At 38.7% G+C, this 20,968-nt stretch overlaps 1 protein-coding gene across 1 annotated transcript in view; it reads left to right on the forward strand.

Annotated features, from left to right (window-relative positions):
* Positions 1-20,968, forward strand: part of TRHDE (thyrotropin releasing hormone degrading enzyme) — a 366,839-nt gene that overhangs the window by 336,095 nt on the left and 9,776 nt on the right. The gene's annotated exons all lie outside the window — the stretch shown is intronic.

Consider the following 20,968-nt stretch of genomic DNA (forward strand, 5'->3'; position numbering starts at 1 on the left):
CGTAAAAGCCACAATACAATTACCTTTGGGAGGCTTTGTGGAGTTTTAGACTTTCTTAATCTAGGTCTTTATTCTTCATACATAAGGTGTCAGCTTATTTTGAATTTGGATAGCTTTGCTCTTCCATAAGAATAAAATAATTTTATGTGGGTCACGTTCTAAGGTTCTTTATAAAGGTTGTGGTATTTATTCATAAAACAACTGCAAGCGTATGATATAAGTAAAGTGGTATAACATATGTTGATATTAAAACCAAAAGCCAGAAAGGTTATAGAAAAGATCTTTCCTCTTTTAGTGACCCTTGACAGAGACCTTAAACTTGTATCTTATCTTGGAATTTCACAATACAGGATTTTAATACATAATGTGATGTCAAAATTGTTTAGTAGAATTACATTTGATAAAAAATATTATACTAAATGTCACTTGCTAATGTTAATGCAAAGACTATTAAACATAAAAAAAAATTGAAGACCATGATCTTTTCACTATGACTTTTTTAGACCTTCTTAACGCGTCTTTGTATTTCCGAGGACTTTATGTTCTGTTTATTATACTCTGGGCCATTTCTCATCACTCCTCCCCAGTCTTTGGCCCCTGCATTAAGGAGGGTCTCATTAGAAGGGTGAGGAGCCAGGGGACTGTTTATCGACATGATTCTACTCCACATGCCGTCATGGGCTTGTCCCCGAGATGAGTGGCTGGGATGACCCCATGGGAACAGAGAAAGAGACTTGTTCTAGGTGAACGTAGAGAACCACAGAGGGTGTAATATACTTAAGGAACAAGTTGCTTTTTGTCTTGTCAAAAGTTACGTAGGTTTAACTGTAGTATCTAAGTGACTCCAGAGCGCAGTCAGGACAGCTATCCTGCTTCACAAATCTGCGAGAGAAATCCTTGTCCCTGCATTACTAAGTAATTTGTCGTACTGTGTCACCTTCTTTACCATTATTCTGTGTGCTCTTTAAAGTGAACCATTTCTGGTCTTATCCTGAGCTAAGGAAGAAAATATTTTATCACTATCATATCTCAGTAGATCCATCACGTACGCCAAGACAGTGATTACATCTATCCCCCGTCTTCCCTAGAACTAAAGTCTAGGGAATAAATTCTCATTTATTGACTTTTACTAATGATTATCCTTTTTTTTTTTTTTTTTTTGCTAAGTCTTCTGAAACATATTGAATCAAACTGGAAAATGCTCTAATAAAAACTTTATGTTCCTTTTCTTCTACCACCTTCTTCAATTCTATCACATATATTTAGGCAACGAACACATAAACATTTGTCTAAATTCAATACACTCAAAATTGTATTAGGAAACATAATCATAAGTACCTATGAGAAGAAAAGGTGAAATATATTATTTGAAGATGGTTGTCTCTGTGTTTCCCCATTTTGCTTTTTATTTGATTAGTCTTTTGTTTCATTTTGCTACAGACATATGCCTTTTCTCAGACCTGATAATTGCCTTTATTATTTATTTATTTATTTATTTATTGATAGTCGCTTTTAAACCCATAAAAGTATAGCTATTGGGGAAACGCTATTTTTTAAATAATTCATTCATTGAACAAAATTTTGCAGAGCAATTCTCAATGCCAGCTGGTGACCAGAAAGCACAGAGAAGAGGGAGAGCTCAAAACTAGTAGAGAGAACAGCTCTATAAACAAATAGCTGTTGCTCGAAGTAGGAGCTAAGCACAAGATCAAGAAGGGAGGGCTTTTACTGCCTGGGAGGAATCGCATTCACACTCCTAAAGGGTGAGCGGGATCCTGTTGGATGGACAAGGGCAGATGGGAGGCAGGGGCAGGTGCAGGAAGCCCTAAGGTGGGTGGATGAGGCTTCCAGGGAGGGAGGCACATGGACTGCTGGTTACTTTAATGTGTGTAGTAAATTTTGATTTGTGATTTTGAACAATCCATCACTTTCAAAATTCCCTTACAAATGAAAGTTCAAGTAGGAGGTGTCAGCTCATTTCGGTTTTGATAACTCTGTCATTGGTTGATGGCGAAATAACTAAATTTGTGTGTAATACTTTAAGTTTCTTTTATTATTTCTCATCATTTTTATATTCTCCTGCTTTGCTTTCTTCTATGAGTGGGCAAGTAAACTTGCTAAGTGGAACTAACGTTGTGTTTACTAAAATTTGCTCAACCAACCATATGACATGTCCCTGCATATACAAGTGACCTCCTGCAGTGAGGGTACAGGGTACTCACTGAGCTACCTGTGTGTGAAGAGCAGAGACCTGTGTGTCCTTATTTTTTTCAATGACATCTTAATAATAAAACAATAGTGTGATCCTTTCGTTGATGCTCCACTTAAATTTCCTAAATTGAGTCAAGGAAGGGGAGGGGAGGGTTTCTTTATACATGTGTCTGAAGCAACACACCAGTCAGTTGTGTTTGCTTGTTTTTGTTTAACAAGAACCTTAAAAATCATCCTTTATAAAAGCTTCCAAAGCTAATGCAATAGGATACTTATACAGTGTTTTGGGAGATGATGTATATTTATGCTAATAAGTCTAAAGGACAGTGAGTCATGGAAATATCAGGGATTGCAGATCTGGGGTGCTAGGCTACTTTACAGCTGGGGTGATGGGTCCAGTCAGCGAAAATAGGAATGGATTTAGGAAAATAGAATGGATGTGAAAGTTGGTGTAGGGAGGTTGCTCCCGGGTGGCTCAGTGGGTTAAGCATCTGCCTTCAGCTCAGGTCATGATCCCAGGTCCTGGGATCCAGCCCCACTTGTGGGCTCTCTGCTCAGCAAGGAGTCTCTTCTTCCTCTCCTTCAGCTCCAACCCACTTGGGCTCTTTCTCTCTCTCTCTCTCTCAAATAAATAATAAATAAATAAGCCTTTAAAAATTCTAAAAAATAGAAAGTTGGTGTAGGGAAAGGTAGTAGAACCAAAACGTGCATTGAAAAGTTAGAGATGGTGGCAGCAGAGAGGAAAAAAAAATCGAGGATTACAGTGGATGATAAATTGAATGAGTCGACATTCTGATCCCCGTTAATATATTCAAATGCTACAGCGTGTTGAATTGTAATGGTGATGTCATGCATAAAAACAGACGAGCTCCATTCAGGTCTCGTTAGGCTGTGATTTGGGAACTGAGTTCAGCAGAACACCACATCTCAGAAAAGAGACAAATTGCCAAGCATTCAGTAGAGAACAATACAAATGATAAAAAGATCTTGAAAACACGAGCTGTGAGAGGAGGTTGTGAGACCTGAAAATTTCACTCTAAAAAAAAAAAAAAAAAAAAAGACACAGAGAAGATGATAGCCTTTTGTATGTGTGAAAAAAACATAACAAAGGGGACAGAAATGGGCTTCTTTCACTGATTGGTACAAATAAACAAGAAATAATTGGCATAAGCTTCACTGAGTAAAATATAGGGATTATATTATTACTGTAGGTGAATTATTATTTGAAAATTTCTGTATTAAAACACTATTGAAATTGTACTGTTAACTATACGGAGATCACAATATGGTTAGATGGGTTTTTTTAAAAATAGACACTTTAATCTGAAATTAGATGTGTGTCCACAGTAACACAACCTCTTAATTTTGTGATAATTTAATTAATTTTGTGTATTATATCTCAAATAATGTTAAAAAGTGCAATTTAAAGCCTTAAGCTAATACAGAACAAAGATTTAAAGTATTTAATTTTTAAAAAGTATTCAACAGATATTGATATCCGTTCCCCAATATATTGGTAACTGGTATCATCACTCTACTTAAAAAATATCTCAAAACAGTGAAGCACCTTCTATATTCTGGGATATCACAAATGTATACTGAAATGAATTTGAAATTTATTTTGAAAAAAAAAAAAAGAAAAGAAATGAATTCGAAATTCATTTTGAAAATGGAAAAATCGGGATCCCTGGGTGGCGCAGCGGTTTGGCGCCTGCCTTTGGCCCAGGGCGTGATCCTGGAGACCCGGGATCGAATCCCACATCGGGCTCCTGGTGCATGGAGACTGCTTCTCCCTCTGCCTATGTCTCTGCCTCTCTCTCTCTGTGTGTGTGAATATCATAAATAAATAAAAATTAAAAAAAAGAAAGAAAATGGAAAAATCAAGCCCATTCCATAGTAATAATCCTAAGTAGAGGAGCATCTCTGGAGCTTTGCAAAATATGTAATACATAAACTTCACTACTCACGCCATCCATTATCATGTTACTGGTATTATTGTCTTTAATGATGGTGATTACAATGAAAAATATATTTATTTATTACGTGGTTAGTACATTTCAGGCATTGAACTAACTGCTTTTTGTGCATTATCTCATCATTTTTATTTCATTTTTGTAGAAGACAAGTCCAGAACTCAAAAAGGTCATGTAACTTGCCAAGATTATGACAATAGGCATGAATCTGGGATCCCACTCCCAGACTGCCTGCCTCCTAACCCTAAACCCACGTGACTCCGCAGTGGTATATCAAAGTACCATATATCAGTGATCTATGTTTGTTCAAAAATGATTGAAAAAAAGGAAGAAAGAAAAAAAAATACACCCAACAGAATTTGAGTTCTCTCTGCAATGAGTATAAGCAAGTTTTATGCAGGTTGTGCTCACAAACTAAGCCCGGGGTTCTTGACTCTGCTCGTGTACAAGAGTCATGGGGAGGACCTGAGAAAGAGTTTGCTGGACCCCACCCCAGAGTTCTGATTCAGTAGGCTGAATGGGGCCCAAGAATCTGCATTCATGACAAGTTCCCGTGTGATGCTGCTGCTGCTGCTCTGGGACCACACTTCGGGGACCACTGATGTAGGGAAAGGCTACTGTCTTCAAAGCCAAAGACACCCGTGATCAGAGACAGCTGCGCACTACATGAGCTGAGGGAAATCCCTTGGTTTCATCGAATGAAAAATGGCCGTAATGTTACCAACCAAACAAGTCATGAGAATGGTACAGAAGAATGCCTGTTTATTATTTGGGATTTTATAGGAAAGCAAAAAACACTAATCATTTTTGGAGTTGCCTTCTGCTTGTTTTGACCATACAGTTGGGTGGCGTGAGCTTTAAACGTGGGAAGTAGGAAGAAGTATACAACAGAGCAGTACAGGGCATGAGCATGCCTTCAATGGCACGTCTTCTCTGTAAGTTTGGGGGTGATAAGCATGCCACCTGCAACCTAAAATATAAAACAAAATATTGCCCTAGAGATTCCCAAATAGGGGCATGGGGACGTTTGCCCTTCTTCTCCTGCTTGAAGAAATACTGGCTGGCTTGTCCTCTAGGTAAATGTTTCCTTTTCCTCCCTCCCCTTCATCCGCTGCTCATGTCCCTCCAGCAGCCATAGCTCATTGCATCTCCTGGGTAAAGGACCCCAGTTCGGCAACTTTCCTTTGTGTCTCTCTCTGCCCATCAGTGTTTGCTTTTCTTGTGCGAGAACACAAAGGACGGACGGACAAAAGGCTCTTTTTGCTACAGTCTGTGCAGCTGGTTCAGAAACCTCGTGTTTCCTTCCCTTAAAAACATAGATCCTCACTTAGTGTCCATGTTTTCAAGCTATTATGGTCCCTTCCCCCTTGCTCTTTGCATGGCTTCTCATATTCTTCTACGAGCTGCCCTACCTTATACACCAGCCAGGCCTGCCGCTTCAGCACTCAGTGACCAGCAGATGCAGTTTGCAGACAGGTGAACCCGGCAGGGGGTCTGTATGCAGAGATGGGGCTCGGGTGAGGAATTAGGTTCGCTCCTAGTTTGTCGGTAGACAGCTGTGGCTTTAGACCACTCAGTGTTCACTCCAAGGCTCAACCCTGTTTCTTTCTTTTTTTATTTTATTTTTTTAAGATTGATTTATTCATGAGAGACACAGAGAGAAAGAGAGAGAGAGAGAGGAGCAGAGACCCAGGCAGAGGGAGAAGCAGGCTCCGTGCAAGGAGCCCGATGCAGGACTCGATCCTGGGACCCCGGGGTCACGCTCTGGGCCGAAGGCAGATGCCCAACCACTGAGACCCCTGGGCACCCCGGGTCTACCCTGTTCCTAAAACAAGGGCATTGCCCCCCAAATCTCCAGTGCTTGCATTAGGTGTCCCAGTCCCAAATCTCATACTCCCTGCCCATGAACACACAAATCATATGATCTGCTCACGATTTGTCCACTTTGGGTTGTGACCATTGCCAGATGGGTTATTGGATCACAATTTAAAGGCTGTTTCACTCAATCACGTCTCCGTGAGTCCGTGTGCAGCAGCCGGTGCGGGGCTGCCCAGCTCGGGGTGAAGGCCCTTCACCCACAAAGCTCACCCCGTTACTGAGCACGTTGAGAAGAGGTGGCTCGAGCTCGATGCACCCCAAGGCCTGTGGCCAAGGCAGAGAGAGTGTGGAGGAGGGAAGGGCCAGCTTCAAAGAAACACACGCCTGGACATGAAACTCAGGGAGGCCCTCGTGGCCTGGTGGCCTGGGGATCTGACGGGGTCAGAGGCTGGGGCCCCCAGCACCCAGAGGAGCACTGCAGGTGCGGAGGGCATCGCTCTCTGGACAAGGGGCAGTGGGGCACTTCGTGGTCGCTGAGATGGAAAGGGCCATAAGGGAGGGCTCAGTGGCGATTCCCTACAACGATCCAACGGAGCTGGGACATCTATACGTACGACCTGCCAACGACAACATGTTTAAGTCTCCCTCCCAAACTCCCCATCGTGCAATTGTGCATGTAAATAATCGCAAGGGTTCACCTTGCGATGTACCATGTATGGACATTCTTTCTAACAAAATTCTCTCAAACCCCTAAATGTACCCAATGGAAGCGAAACACCCTGTCGACTCTATTCCCACCATTTGCCATTTAAAAATATGATTTATGTTCTTCATAGTCACACATTTTATATTATTCTTTTCTTCTCCCCCAAATTATATTCTAATATGATATATCTTGCTAGGGAATCCCTTTCAGATCGCCCATCATACTCTTCTGCAGTAGGAAATATGGACACATAACACCTACAGACACACACACACATCGTTTTTTCATGTCATAAAATCCGGCGTTAATTTTTTTTTTTTCAAAATTGAGTTTTCATTGCGATGGTTACTTGTATGTTATTGATCAACATAAATACATGGCCAAATCTGATAAGTAATTTCCAAACATAAAAATTATTATATATAAACATTAAAATTGAGATTGGCTTTTTTTCAATCAATTCCTGTCTGCATAGACGAATATTGCTCACTACTAGAATGAGAAATATTTCACCATCAGTTTTATTTGATTCTGATCTTAAGGTCCTGAGAAACTATCCATAGAAATAAATAGATAGGAATGGAAGGTGTTTTGTTATAACAGTGTAACACAGGGCTTTGTCTTTCCAAGTGTCATGCCAAAAATAACAGTAATCTATCACCAAAATTTTTAAATTATCACCTGACAACTTGATTAGGCCCCTCTTCAATTTTGATGGAAGCAAAGAATTTTTTTTAAAGAATTAAAAACTCATTTTCTAGATATCCACACTGATATTAAGAGTTTTTATTTGATATTGCAGTACTGTGTGCGCTCAGAAGACGGGAGACGAATGAATGAGAAATGTACCTTCTTCTGGGAAAGTGAGGGAAAGTGGGAGAAGGGTTTTTGTGAGAAGGAAGTATCAATATGAAAGTCTAGAATGTGGACCTTGATTTCTGTGAAACTACCCATATCCTTAGGTATTGTCCAAGAGGTCTCTCCTTACCGCCATACCCCATAGGAACACCCATGTCTGGGGGTAAGGAAGGCCGTGACGCTAGGATGTGGGTAGAAAAGGACAGAATGAGAGAGAGATTAGATTGCCTAGGGAGAGAATACAACCTACGGAGAGGGTTCAAGGTGAAGAGTTGAGAAATCCCGATATCGAATAGCTGCGTACAATCCAGACATGGGTGTGGTCTCTGAAGCTTAACGTTTACAGTGAATTCTGAAAATTGTTTTACTTTCTGCCAATTTTCATAGTTTTAAATTAATGATTAATCCTTTTCCCTATAAACACAAAATTATTTTATCTCCTTGAAAATAGAGGTCTACCTATAGATATAAATAGGTAAACACAGTGAATAGTCTAAAATATGTCTGGAATTTATTCTTATAAATATATCCCCATGAATCTGCACAATTCTTCATTTTACTGTAACCTTTTTTCTCCTTAAAAAATCCCACTCTTTGCAATCTGTGTTGCCTTATGGGATAGGCAGTCTATGTCTTAGTTGCAAAATGGTTTTTTTTTTAATTTTTTTTATTTTATTATTTATGATAGGCACACAGTGAGTGAGAGAGAGAGAGGCAGAGACACAGGCAGAGGGAGAAGCAGGCTCCATGCACCGGGAGCCCGACGTGGGATTCGATCCGGGGTCTCCAGGATCAGGCCCCAGGCCAAAGGCAGGCGCCAAACCGCTGCGCCTCCCAGGGATCCCGCAAAATGGTTTTTATTTATGAATTTAACTCAGAGCGTTATTTTTCCACATTAACCAAACCTGCTCTTACGAGTCAAGTTACGCATCTCTTTAATTCCTAATGACACCTGGCATAGACACTGTTCTTTTTTTTTTCTTTTCTTAATCAGAATAGCAGAAATCATTTCATTTTTAATTTTAAAGAGCTTAGAAAGGATGCTGTAAAAGGTAGTTATGTTTTCAGTAGACTTTGTTAAATAGCTTAAAACTGATTGGCCTGTACTTCTATTCGTTCACATTTTTGCTTCTACATGAGGTAATGTAGCATCATGGACTTTCATTTGTTTGCCTTGTTTTCCACTGTCCATACTTGGGGCCCTGAGCTGGAGAACGTCACCCAAATTCTACCCTGAACATTCTTCACAGTAGACCCACTGAGGTGAGGGGGGAAAAGAGAGTGAGTTATCTGCTTGGGTGTTTGTAATACTGATTTTTAAAGAAGTTCCTTTCAGCTGGTCTCTCCCAGTGCAAAGTGTGAGCACACAAATATCTCACCTTTGGCATAAACGTGGAAAATAAACCTTAAGGGGTAGTCCCTTGCCTTCTGTCATCTTTCAGCCTGAGCAATTGTGTTTCTCAGTAGTTACGGTTCTGCATTGTTACCTGTGTAAACGTAGCACCGAGACCTGGGGGTTGCTCATGGAACTACTTACACCGGAACGTGTGGCATGGGAACCTCTGGAATCATTGACAATTACCATCAAAACCATCTCCTCATTAACATCTTATCGACGTATACCTTGTGGGTCTTCAAAGCTAAAACACATTTATTATACTGTTTCCTTCCCTCGTTGTGACAGATGCGGGGTTACGGGGTGAAGTTCATCATCAGTCCACCTTTGGATAATGGGATATCTGGTTAATAGTCAACAGTCGACTTGGTTCTTAGCTTTCAGCTTTATTTCTACAATATAGTAATATTGCCTGTTTCTTCCATGGTAATAGATAGACTTAATCTAATCAGTATTAACTCAGACTCTTACAGTACTTGATTCACGCACCACATAAATCTTGAGCCTCTGCTGCTCCTCGGGCATTGTAGTAAGAGACACCTGGGATCCAAGGACACAGTTTCTGCCCTCTTGGAGCTTATGGTCTGCTGGGGTAGACTGAGACCAATCGGGCATCATACAGCCCCTTAGATGGTGACAGTACTGAGAAGCCAACAGGGAGATTTTTAAGAAAAGGACAAATTGTCCAGTCAGTGAGATTGACATTCCTGCAGAGTGACAGCCGACCTGAGGCCTACAGGAAAAATACACATCCATCAGGCACAGGGAGAAAGGAGATGTTGCCCAAAAGAACCGCGTAAAGAATGGCCTTCTTCCGCAAGGCCATTTCTCAGGATGAAAGTCTTGGTACTTCCCAGGAGCGTAACTATTGGTGCAGACTCTGTACTGACCCAAGGACATCCTCTGGAAGCCTTGCAATTTTTTTTTTCAGTCAATCATGTTTGTTCTGTTTTTATTTGCTGAGAAGAGCAAAAATCCCAGTTAATTGATTATGTGCCTTCATCAAAGCTTTAGGGAACCTGTCTCCTAAAATCAGAGTATAAACAAACAAACAAACAAACAAATAAATAAATAAATAAATAAAATCAGAGTATAGTCACCAAACGAAAGTATTTTGCAAAAGCTACGTAGAAGCAAAGTGATCTGTGAGATGTCATAGGCGTGCTTGCTGTCTGAATCAACCCAGTTGTGAATTCCTTTGTCAAACTAGAATTCACCACCATAACCAGTGACCCTCCGTGATTTACCATTTGGGTCGCAGAGGTCATCTAGTGAGGTTACTCCAGGAGTGGCTACACCTATGTACAAGATAGGGCTTCATTGTCCCTCTTTCCCAACCTTCTCTGGAATCCCACTGAGATGCCCCTTTCCCTTGCCATTTGGAGAATTCAGAACATGCTAGCTTAGTTCAGTCCATCATGGGATAAATATTTGACTAAATGACCTACTTCAGGGACTAACTCATCTGGATGTATTTTTTTTTTTTAATTTACTTCGTGGTGTAGCAGGAACTTTCATTGCCTCAAGAGCTAATGTAACATCAGTAAGTGCAGATTTCTATATATTTCCATGTAGTCATATTTGGTTTCTAATCTAAATACACTAATGATTTTGTATTCTAATTTAAAACACCAAAATAATCCTGCACTTGTTTTCTTTTTTCCTGACACTTTTGGCTTTTTTCCTGACATTTTAGGTTTGTTTTTTTTTTAATTATATTACAGTCATGCATAGAGGTAAATAGTCAATAGTATTTTTTAAAGGTATTTTAATTTTTACAGAAACATTTTGTAGGTGACTTAATTTAACTGTTTTATTTTTCAGTATGATTGGTTTTTCCCCCCATTTCTCCCAATAGTAATTTTCTTATCATGCTAGTATTGTTTGCCTGACATTATATCAACTTCAGGGATAACACTATTGAACTTTTGTGGCATCTATCAGAAGATATGCTTATTGATTAGTTATAGAATAGCTCTATTTTAACCTCCTGACTGTTTGTCACAGTACAAGTGCTAAGTGAATATGGATTTCCATGGGCAACTAACTCCGGGAGTAGTGTTGATTAAGTCTCAGTAGTGATCACTATTATTTACTAAGCCAGAGCTGGAGCATCAACAAAAGTATTTGCAGCTTCCAAAACATTTTTACTTATTCTCAGAGAGTAGATTATACTAATGGATTCAGATTCAGGTTTATTACAACTGCTACCAACCACTATAAAGACAAAATTTGCTCCGCATTTTCCAAAAATAATATAAACACTGAGATGATTCCTTTAGCCACATTAACAACACTTCCTTCTGGTTTACTTTTTCCCTCCTTGTGATGAAGAGTTAGGACTGATTCTATACATATCATTTATTCTATCTCAAAACGAAAATGACAATAGTTCACGTTGGTCTTTCTAATGGTAGTGTGGTAATGTTTGTTTAATACTGTGATAGTGTTGATGGAAAACGCTCTCTGTAAGCATCAAATATTGTTTGTGATACATACATATATATATATATATATATATATATATATATATATATATATGTTTATATCTTAAAACATCTAAAAGTGAGGAAGAGCTTTGATGACTTGTAATTTGGTGGCAATAACCGGAAAGATAAAAGCATATGCAGACACTGTCAGGGGCTGAATAGTGGCCTCTTGCAGGTGTCATTAAATGAAGGATTTTATTGAGACCTATGAGACCCCATGGATTTAGGGTAAGCCCTTAATCCAATGATGATTGTACTCATAAGAAACAGAAAAGAAGGCACAGAGAGACACACAGGGAAACTCACGTGAAGATAGAGGTAGAAATGAAAGTAAAAAAAAAAATTAAAAATAGATAAAATAAAAATAAATAAATAAATAAATATTTTAAAAAAGAAATGGAAGTAATGGGTTGGCAAACTGAGGAACGCCAAGAATGGCTGGAGGCATGGGTTCCTCGTATTCAAAACTTGGTTTATGATCAATATTTTGCCCTGTTTTCCCTTCTTTGATGGAACATCAAGGAATGCTACAGGGAGCAAGTTAAACTCTGAACCTTCACTAGCCTCTTCCTGCCCTTAGGGATGTTCAGCAAGAATGAGATACTAAGAAGGCAGGTCTCATTCCTCACGAAATTCTGACGAAACTACTGTCATCAGTCTTCATAAAATTATTTCTGTAAATGTGTAAAGAAAAAAAGTGGTCAGTGGTAGGAAAACTGAAGAATTACGTAGAGATACCTCTAAAATTCACAGCAGAGAGAACCATCCTCATGTTTCAGGATCCCTTCTAAATATTTTTGAAAGAATCCCTCCTTTTTTTTTCATGACTTGAGATCAGTTTAATCATTAAAAAATCAAATAGAAAAAAATTCACGTGACTTCTATTTTATTTTCATAGAGACATAAACGTTGCTTATTTTGTTCTGCTGTAGGGAGTTCAGGCATCCAACGTATAGGCTGCTGCTTATTTTCTTCATACGCATCTGTGCTACAGCCGGAACCTGCCAATCACTTGTCCACGTTAATATATACATTTCAGTTATTTCAGAAAATCATAAAATTGGCGTCGACTTTTTAAAGATAGGTGTTTTTCTTAGATTTTTCATCTGCCAATGCAAAATATGCCTCTTGCCTTATTTTGTGACTTTGTCATCCACCCTTGCCATTCCCCTTTCCTCTAGAACTCAGACTGTTGGGGTTCCCCCCCAATAATTTTGATTTTACCTTATATAACAGGAATAGATTCTTTTTCACTATTTTCAATTATCTAATTAAATCCATCCTTATTACTGAAAACACACACACACATACATGCACATGAAATTTACCATGGATTTCACTGCTTTTTCACAGGACGGTCAAAGTAAAATCATAGAACCTCTAGGATTTGATTTGCATAGGAATCCTTCTCTATTTTTTAAAAAGTACAGCACTTTTTGTATAGTGAATCTACCAATTAAATTTCTGAAAACCTGCAGAATTACCCGTTGGTTAGTATGTACACGCACACGCACACACATGCACACCCAAAGTGAAATAAAATCTATTTTTAGTTAGAGACCTTCCTAGTAAGGAAAAATACATTCCTTATTACCTACCCATGACAGCTTAGTGGTTATGCCTAAAAAATTAACTAAATTGCCATAGTTGATTCCTCCCAGGCTGGAGAAACAGCCTTGTTAACCTCAGTGACCTTGACAGTGCATTAGAAATGAAAGTAAACCACATTTGCACAGGCCCTCACATTTCTAGATGGAGTATTTTGATGGATACAATAAATCTGTATAATTTTCAACCTTTCCATGAAGAATACAAAAGACAATGAATGTTGCTATAAATTATTCCTGGGCAATAGGAGTTATTTGTCAAGGTGGAGCCCAATGTCATCCAGTGGGCTTTTTATAAACACTCAGGCCTGGGTCATGATTTGAATGAGAACAGAGCTTATGAGTTGCTGATGTTACTAATGTGTCATTCCCATCATTATCCTGTGTCTTCATAGTTAATGTACTGATTCCTGATGGTTGTGATTCAGACGCCACCTTATATGTAAATTCAAACTTCCTGTCCCAGTAGGCATGTAGGTTCACAGTACTAGGACCAGAGCAGAATGAAAGAAACTTAAATATCACAGATCAAGACAGATTCGTTGATGGGGCACCCGGGTGGCTCAGCTGTTGAGTGTCTCCCTTGGGCCCAGGGCGTGACCCCAGGGTCCCGGGATCAAGTCCCATGTCGGGCTCTCTGCATGGAGCCTGCTTCTCCCTCTGCCTGTGTCTCTGCCTCTCTCTCTCTCTCTCTCTATCTCTCTCTGTGTCTCATGAATAAATAAATAAAATCTTAAAAAAAAAAAAAAGATTTGTTGAGAAGCCAGGGATAATGGACACCCAGTAATCAGGAAACAATTAATCTCGTCTTTAACACAGGCATCTACAAATAGGGCAATTTATCAGCCATTTCACTATTTCTACTACAACTGTATACCTCTTAAGTTTTAAATGATGCCATGCTTTTAGGACTATTTATACTAGCCGCCTGCTGCTCACTGTTTCAGAGTGAGTCATCAGAGATATCTTAATTTTTCTACTTTTGTTATAAATCAGCTTGATTTTTTTTTTGAGCTCTCATGGGTATAATTGATTCTGGATGTCCTAAGGGGTCTGAGTTGTAAAATGTTAAATGGCAACGTTCTAGGCTTTTCAGTGGAGTGTTTAAAATCCAGGACAAAGAACCAGTTTAAACCAGTCAAGTCACAAATTCTCTAATTATTTGCCTTTTTTTTTTCTTTCGCCTTTTGGTAGGTCTTTGTCACTGCCCATTTTGTTATCATCACGCTGAATGTTTTGGCCTCTCTGTACATTTCTTACTTGTGCTCTTTATACCTTTTCTTTGATGTCTCCTTTTTGTACTCTTCTTGGCAATGTTGCCTAGGCCACCTGGTTTCTTAGGTTTTTGTGCTTTAGCAACTATATTTGATAAAATTCTCTTATGGCCTAAGTATTTACCCCCATCATCCCTCTTCTTTCCTACGCAGCAGAAATAATAGCTACTTTATACATGGGACTCAAAAGTTTAAGATATTATGTTGTATATATTATTTCAGTTTAAGTAAAATGAATGTCTCTTTTAAAGTACATTTATTTTAATTATAAATGCCACTTGTAAGGAGTGCTGTCATCTTAAAATATAATCTTTTGATAAACTCTGGCTATTAGCGGTTAAAATGAGCCCCCCTTCAACAGTCTTTTTCCTTTCAATTGGAAAAATCAGCACAAAAAAAATAAAAATAAATAAAAAGCAGCACATGCCTCTTTGCAGATATGCAAAATGAAACCGTAAAGAGGTATTGAACATTTCAGAACACGTAATTCTAAATATAGTTGGTCTGCAATCCACCAGGTTTTTCCACCTTTTTTGAGACCCGAAGGGCCATGAAGACTGGTTTTGAACTGTCTTTTCCTTTGTGCCAAGGCTTTAGCATTCCTTTTTTTTTTTTTTTTTTTTTAATGCTTAAATTTCAAAGGGAATGAGCAGGTGCTTTCTGGAGTGTCCCTCCCACCGGTCACTGACACACACTTCACCTGGGATTCTTTGCTGGGGCCTTGCAGAGATACTAGGAAACACTAGGATACTTCTGGGTGCCAGGGTTTTTAGGTGGACTGGGTGGCATGTTTGATTGACATATATAATGGTGAAGTTAGGTGGGATTATAAACGTGTGTTTTATTATAATGCTTAATGTATTGTCAGCCATGATTTTAAAAAATTACTCACTCACTTGTAGTGAGGTTGTCCAAAACCTTTATTTCTTATCTCTTTTTTTGTCCTCTCCTCTTTTGGGAAAGAGGCACATATCTGTTGCCACTTCATACTACTAATAATAGTAATAAAAATCATGAAGAATGCCATTACCACAAACTGAGGTGATTCTCCACGTACCCTGCACTTACTGGGCTGTGCGTGGCATTTAGATAACGCCCGTATGGAGCCCTACGCAGGTACCGGGCACTTGTGCTAAGCCCTGGGTAAGCATTATCTTATTTAATCATTGTAACGACCTTGTAAGGAGTGATCGTCCCCATTTTCTGGATGATGAAAGTGATGCGTAGGTGCCAAAAAATTCACCTGTTCTTTCTAAACAGCTTTGAGTTTTACTCAAGATGACTTTCTTGGGAGCAGCCAAGGGACAAAGGAATCAAGGCAGAATGAAATATATATATATATATATATACCTGATACCATCTTAACTAGGTCAGTCTTTGAAAACGCAGGTTATGTTTTCAGGGTGATACTTTAAAGTCAACGATTGCCCTGGAAGAAGTAAGAGTTCTGGAACTTATAAGGTCAAACAAGACTTAGAGTGTTGGTGAGGAAGCCTCAACCAATAGTCTTTTACCTTTTAGATTAGGCAAATGATCTTTTGAATGAATTTAAGTGCAAATTAATTGAAATTAATTAAATGGTGGGCCACACGCTAGATTAATGGGTAGTGCTGCTGAAAGATTCAGGTGCTCTTAGAGAGGCTAGTGATTTGAGAATTTTTTTTCATTGTCTTTGAAAATAATTAAATCCGCATTTCTGTGTTAATATAATCACTAATGAAAAGGATCCTGTACTAACAGAGCGGGAAGGGACTTTCAGAACTCCTGTACTGGAGCCCTGTCCAATTAGGATGAAAAATGAAGCCCAAAGCAATGACCTTGACTTGCCCCGTCCTAGAGGCAGTTATTGGCCAAATTAGGTCTACAGAGAACCTGCTTAAAGATAGACCCGTATCGTGATTAAGCATCGAAATGTATATTTTAAAATAGTATGAATTTTTTTTTCCCTTTGGCCTGCATAATTTCCTCTGGGAGATATTTTAACTGTATCATCAGAATTGTTTCTACATATTATTCAACAGCATTTTTCTATATACTCTAATAGTAACACAATTTTACCTTTATAAATGTAATTATACATTTACTTATTTCCAAAGTAATTGTCAAACTTATTAAATGATTAAATTTGAAATATATGAATTAAAAAAAGAAAGACTAGTTAACTATAATCCCCCAACCCAGAGGAAAATGTTAATATTCTCCTGTTTTCTCCTTTAGTCCTTCTAATATACACATTATGTTTTTTTTAACTGAATATAGTGGTATTTGTATTTATCCTTAATAATATATTTCATCATATTAAAAAATGCATTTTATCATATCGTTAAATAATAATCTATGATATATCATTCTCAGTTGCTATTTATAGCTTAACTTAAACCAGTCACTTATTATTATTTTTAGATTTTTTTTAATTTTTACCTTAAAAAACACCTGTAGCAAAGAAAAAAACTTTTATAGCAGAATCTTTGGAAATTTGTCTAATTATTTATCTTAATTTATCAACCTACTTCACAAATTTCCATTTGTAACTAAAATACCAATTTACTAAGACTGAAAATACTAGGCCCATTCCATCATCTTTAACTCAGTTAAAAAAGAAATTCTAAATCTTTCTAAATCTTTAAAATCCCCTTATTTTCCACCTTCTTAATTTTTTAACATCTACCCCAAAGTATTTCATTTTTATGCACTTGCTTATGTCAACATAAAAAAAGATCCAACATTTTGCACACACACAAAAAAAAAGATTATTTCAAGATAACCATCAGGCTTTGAAAACTTTTTTGCTTTCAACACTTTCACAGTACAAATGAACTTGGTCATGATCCAATTTAAATGAAAATAGAATAAAAACTCTAGTACAAGTCACACGAATTAGGTAATAATTTTCTGCAGTGTTAGACCCTCAGAAAGATAAAGACGCTTCCTTCTGGCTAAGCCTTACTCTGTTGGTCAACCAGACAGTCTGGGAGGAGAGACTAGCTCCCTGCTCCTATATATGCAAACGACCCTTAGAGGAAAAAGTAAGCACAGATTTCCTTCTCAGATAATAAAATTCCATCAAAAGATTTATTTCTGAGGCTGCAGCCGAAAATAAATGACCGTGGGATAGTCACATTCTTAGAAACATTTCCATGTTCACGAGAAGGGGCCCTGTCTCCCTGTAATCCTGGGGTCAAGCATCCTGCAAAACTCATTTATGCCACTCGGAACGGTGGCTTCTGTGGAGTTTGCAGCCCAGGCTTTCCAAACAAATGAGCTTTTTCATTTGTTCCTAATGACTTTGGTTTACACAAAGAGATCTTAAAGTGTCCCCAGAGCAATCATTTTGCTAACATGTTATTAGAACATCTTTGCAAATTTAGCCACAAAAGGGGCTTCGTTAACCCGATGGAAATCATCGGGGACCGAGGCCCTTAGCGACCCCAGCACTTGCCAGTCCTGCTTTATCTTCGGCGATGGGTACAGGAATCTTGTGACCCACAACCTGACCCTTCGTCTGGGGGTGGGTCAGAGGATGACTTGATGCCATGGGGAGGGTGCTAGAAGGAGTCGCAGCAGTATTCTCTGACCAGCTCTGCCCTTGCCCCCAGAGGGACACCTGTCACCCTGAGCCAGCACGCCCCTGTGGCATCTGCTCAGAGCTGAGACTGTGGGTCTGCGGGGCCTGCTGCAAGACCTGGGGCTCCGGCTCCTTCACCCGGACCTGCCTCAGGCTGGAGATCATACATGGAAGCATATGTGTGTCTCATTTTCATAGTCCTCAGATTTGGTGAATCTGCTATGCACAGAGGGACAGCTGCTGACAAGCTGAAGGTTGGCCTGTACCCAGATTATGGGGTCCTCCTCGTGGTTTGGGGCTGCAGCTTCAGGTCCAGAACGGGCCCCATCCCGGGTGGCCTGTCTGTCATCTTACCCAGCACTTTATTGCTGAGTGGCCTTGTAGGAGTTGCTTCTCCTTGCTCTGCGTGCAACCGGAGTGGCACAGAGTGGCTCTCACGTACACCAAGAGCCTCTGTCCTTGTGCTCACCCAGAGGCTGCGTTTTAACGAGAGTCACTTCAGTGCTGGTGAGCGCCGTGGATATTCCAAGGCTGGAAATACAGTCTTGCCAACATTGACTATATCTCGAAGATGACTGATTAAGCTGCGTGTCAGAAAATTAAGTTAAAAAAAAAAGATTAGAGGTGACACTGTGGCCAGTTCAACACTGAGAGAAGGACAGATTGGATGCGTCACTATTATTCTGTAGCCCATGGGGTAGGCCCAGGTGATAGCACCCTCCTAAGGGATTTTTTTTTAAATTTTTTTGTTGTTTTTACTCTCTATCAGATGGCGTTTTATGGAACAACAGAAAATCAGAATTCAGTGGCAATTATTTGATGAGTAGGACTAATAAAAATCAATGTATCATACTTTGGTTGTCATTAGCCATCTCTAAGCTGATAAAAATGGGAAAGACTTTCCTGTGCAGGTCACCGTGGATCTCAGTTTACTATATAGTGGGGATGGTGCAAAATATCCTCCCTCCAAGCAGAGTTCCCTCTCTTGCAAAAATGTTTATAACGTGGACATCGTGATATTGTCATATGGACTAAATAAAACGTATAACCTGGAACATAGTATTGCACAGAAGTGTTGTATTCTACCTCATGCTCCTGCAGCCTGTGTCCAGGGCATTGGACAGGCCAATGCATTTGTTCATTGATACACGCATCTTGCGCAGTTCCGCATCTGCAACAGCATCTACTGAATAACAAAGTATGGGTTATTGCTAGCAACTATGGTATATGACAGTCGAGTTATTTCTAAGGAATATAGTTTAATATCTTGTGGGTGTTCCTTTTTTTGCATTTTCTATATTTCTGTATGCTTTTTCTACTTGAAACCATTGCTATTGGAGATTAATTTCATAGGCAGTAACAAACCTAATTCAATGGACTCTCTTTAGTATATTAATAGGTTAATGACTCCCTATTAAGTTAACATTAAGAAAATATACATTGAGAAAAAAAGAAAATATATAGTGACTGATGAACTGACGATTTCAGTAGACATTTTATTGTTTTTTTTTCTTGCTAATTTTTATATTGATCTCTTGGCCAAACTCATAATAATAATAATTATACAGTATTTTGCTCTGTAGCCTGTAATATTTGGGAGAAAAAAACTCATCCTTTTTTCTAGCTGTTGATAAAGACTAGGTTTTTGACTTTCTCATTAGAGTTAGGAAAACAGGGAGGCATAGTTGTCGTCACATAGGGTATCGGGGTATCAACCACGATAAATGTTGTGGCAATGTTTTCCGAAGCTCTTTGCTGGTTTCTTCTGATGTCTGTCTGTGTTCCTTTTGTTTCTTTAAAAACAAAACAAACAGAATGCTTGTTTTCTGCACCACAAAAGGGCTTCAGTCAGCAAGGTTAAAGCAACTTTTCTCTAAACACTCCAGACTACTCCAAGGAAGACAGAATGATACAGTTTTAGGCATTTCTGGGAACAATTAATGTTGTATGATACTTCTAGCAAATCTAAGCATCGGGTCTCCTGATAGACTGACCTCAGTATTTGGAGCCTTTGCCCTACTTAGCCGCTTAACGGAATATGATGAAGCCTATGTTACTGGTAAATCATTCAGGCACTTCCTCCCGTTTCCTAAATACTCCTTCAACCATAGCAGTGTATCTACCATCAGGGTCCTACATCTTTAGAAGAGATTGTTTTATCTCGCATTCCAAAGAAAACACCTCCTATCAGCCACATTCAATTCATAAGTGAGAAATTTGAATAGTAGATCACCGAATGTGACACACAGCAGAGATGTATTTTCGACTTGCTGTAAATAGTCTAGTGTTCTTTTAGGGAATTCAGTTTTTATTTTTTTTAAGATTTATTTATTTATTTATTTATTTATTTATTTATTTATGATAGACAGAGAGAGAGAGAGAGAGAGAGAGAGAGAGAGAGAGAGAGACAGGAGGAGGGAGAAGCAGGCTCCATGTCGGGAACCTGATGTGGGACTTGATCCTGGGACTCCAGGATCACGCCCTGGGCCAAAGGCAGGCGCTAAACCACTGAGCCACCCAAGGATCCCTGGAAATTCAGTTTTGAAAATGGGCATAGACTGAGACTTGAGAGAACAATAATTAGCAAAAAAAATTGCTATGGTAAAATAAACATGAGTATTTACAACTTATAAATAGTCAAGAGTAATTAGATCTACTCATGGTTTCCCACCGTAATATTTATTTTGGAGTTAAAGTCAAAATTTAGTCTATTTTTATGGTCACTTTTATCAATGTAGGGAAAAGAAATTTCTTCTTTCCCAAAATGTATTACTTATGTTTTATCTGTTTACTATGTCTATCAGTAATCTTCTGCGTTCCAATATTTGAAGACCTATTTGAGAAAATTAATTTGGAGAGATGTGTCTTCGATTTTAGGAGAAATTGTTTGTCTTATTCAAATTAGTCAGTTTTTTCAACCTCAGCTTTCTTGTCATTCTTGGGTCTACCTATTAGGAGATCTTTGGTTGATAAGTACGTTAAGGTTGGTGGAAATACAAAACATTCTGTTTGCATTTTTTTTAAGTCTTTGTGTTCTGATTTTTGTTTGAATATAATTTCAAGAGTAGAAA

Source organism: Nyctereutes procyonoides, unplaced genomic scaffold (genome assembly GCF_905146905.1).
Source record: "Nyctereutes procyonoides isolate TBG_1078 unplaced genomic scaffold, NYPRO_anot_genome, whole genome shotgun sequence".
Classification (NCBI taxonomy): domain Eukaryota; kingdom Metazoa; phylum Chordata; class Mammalia; order Carnivora; family Canidae; genus Nyctereutes; species Nyctereutes procyonoides.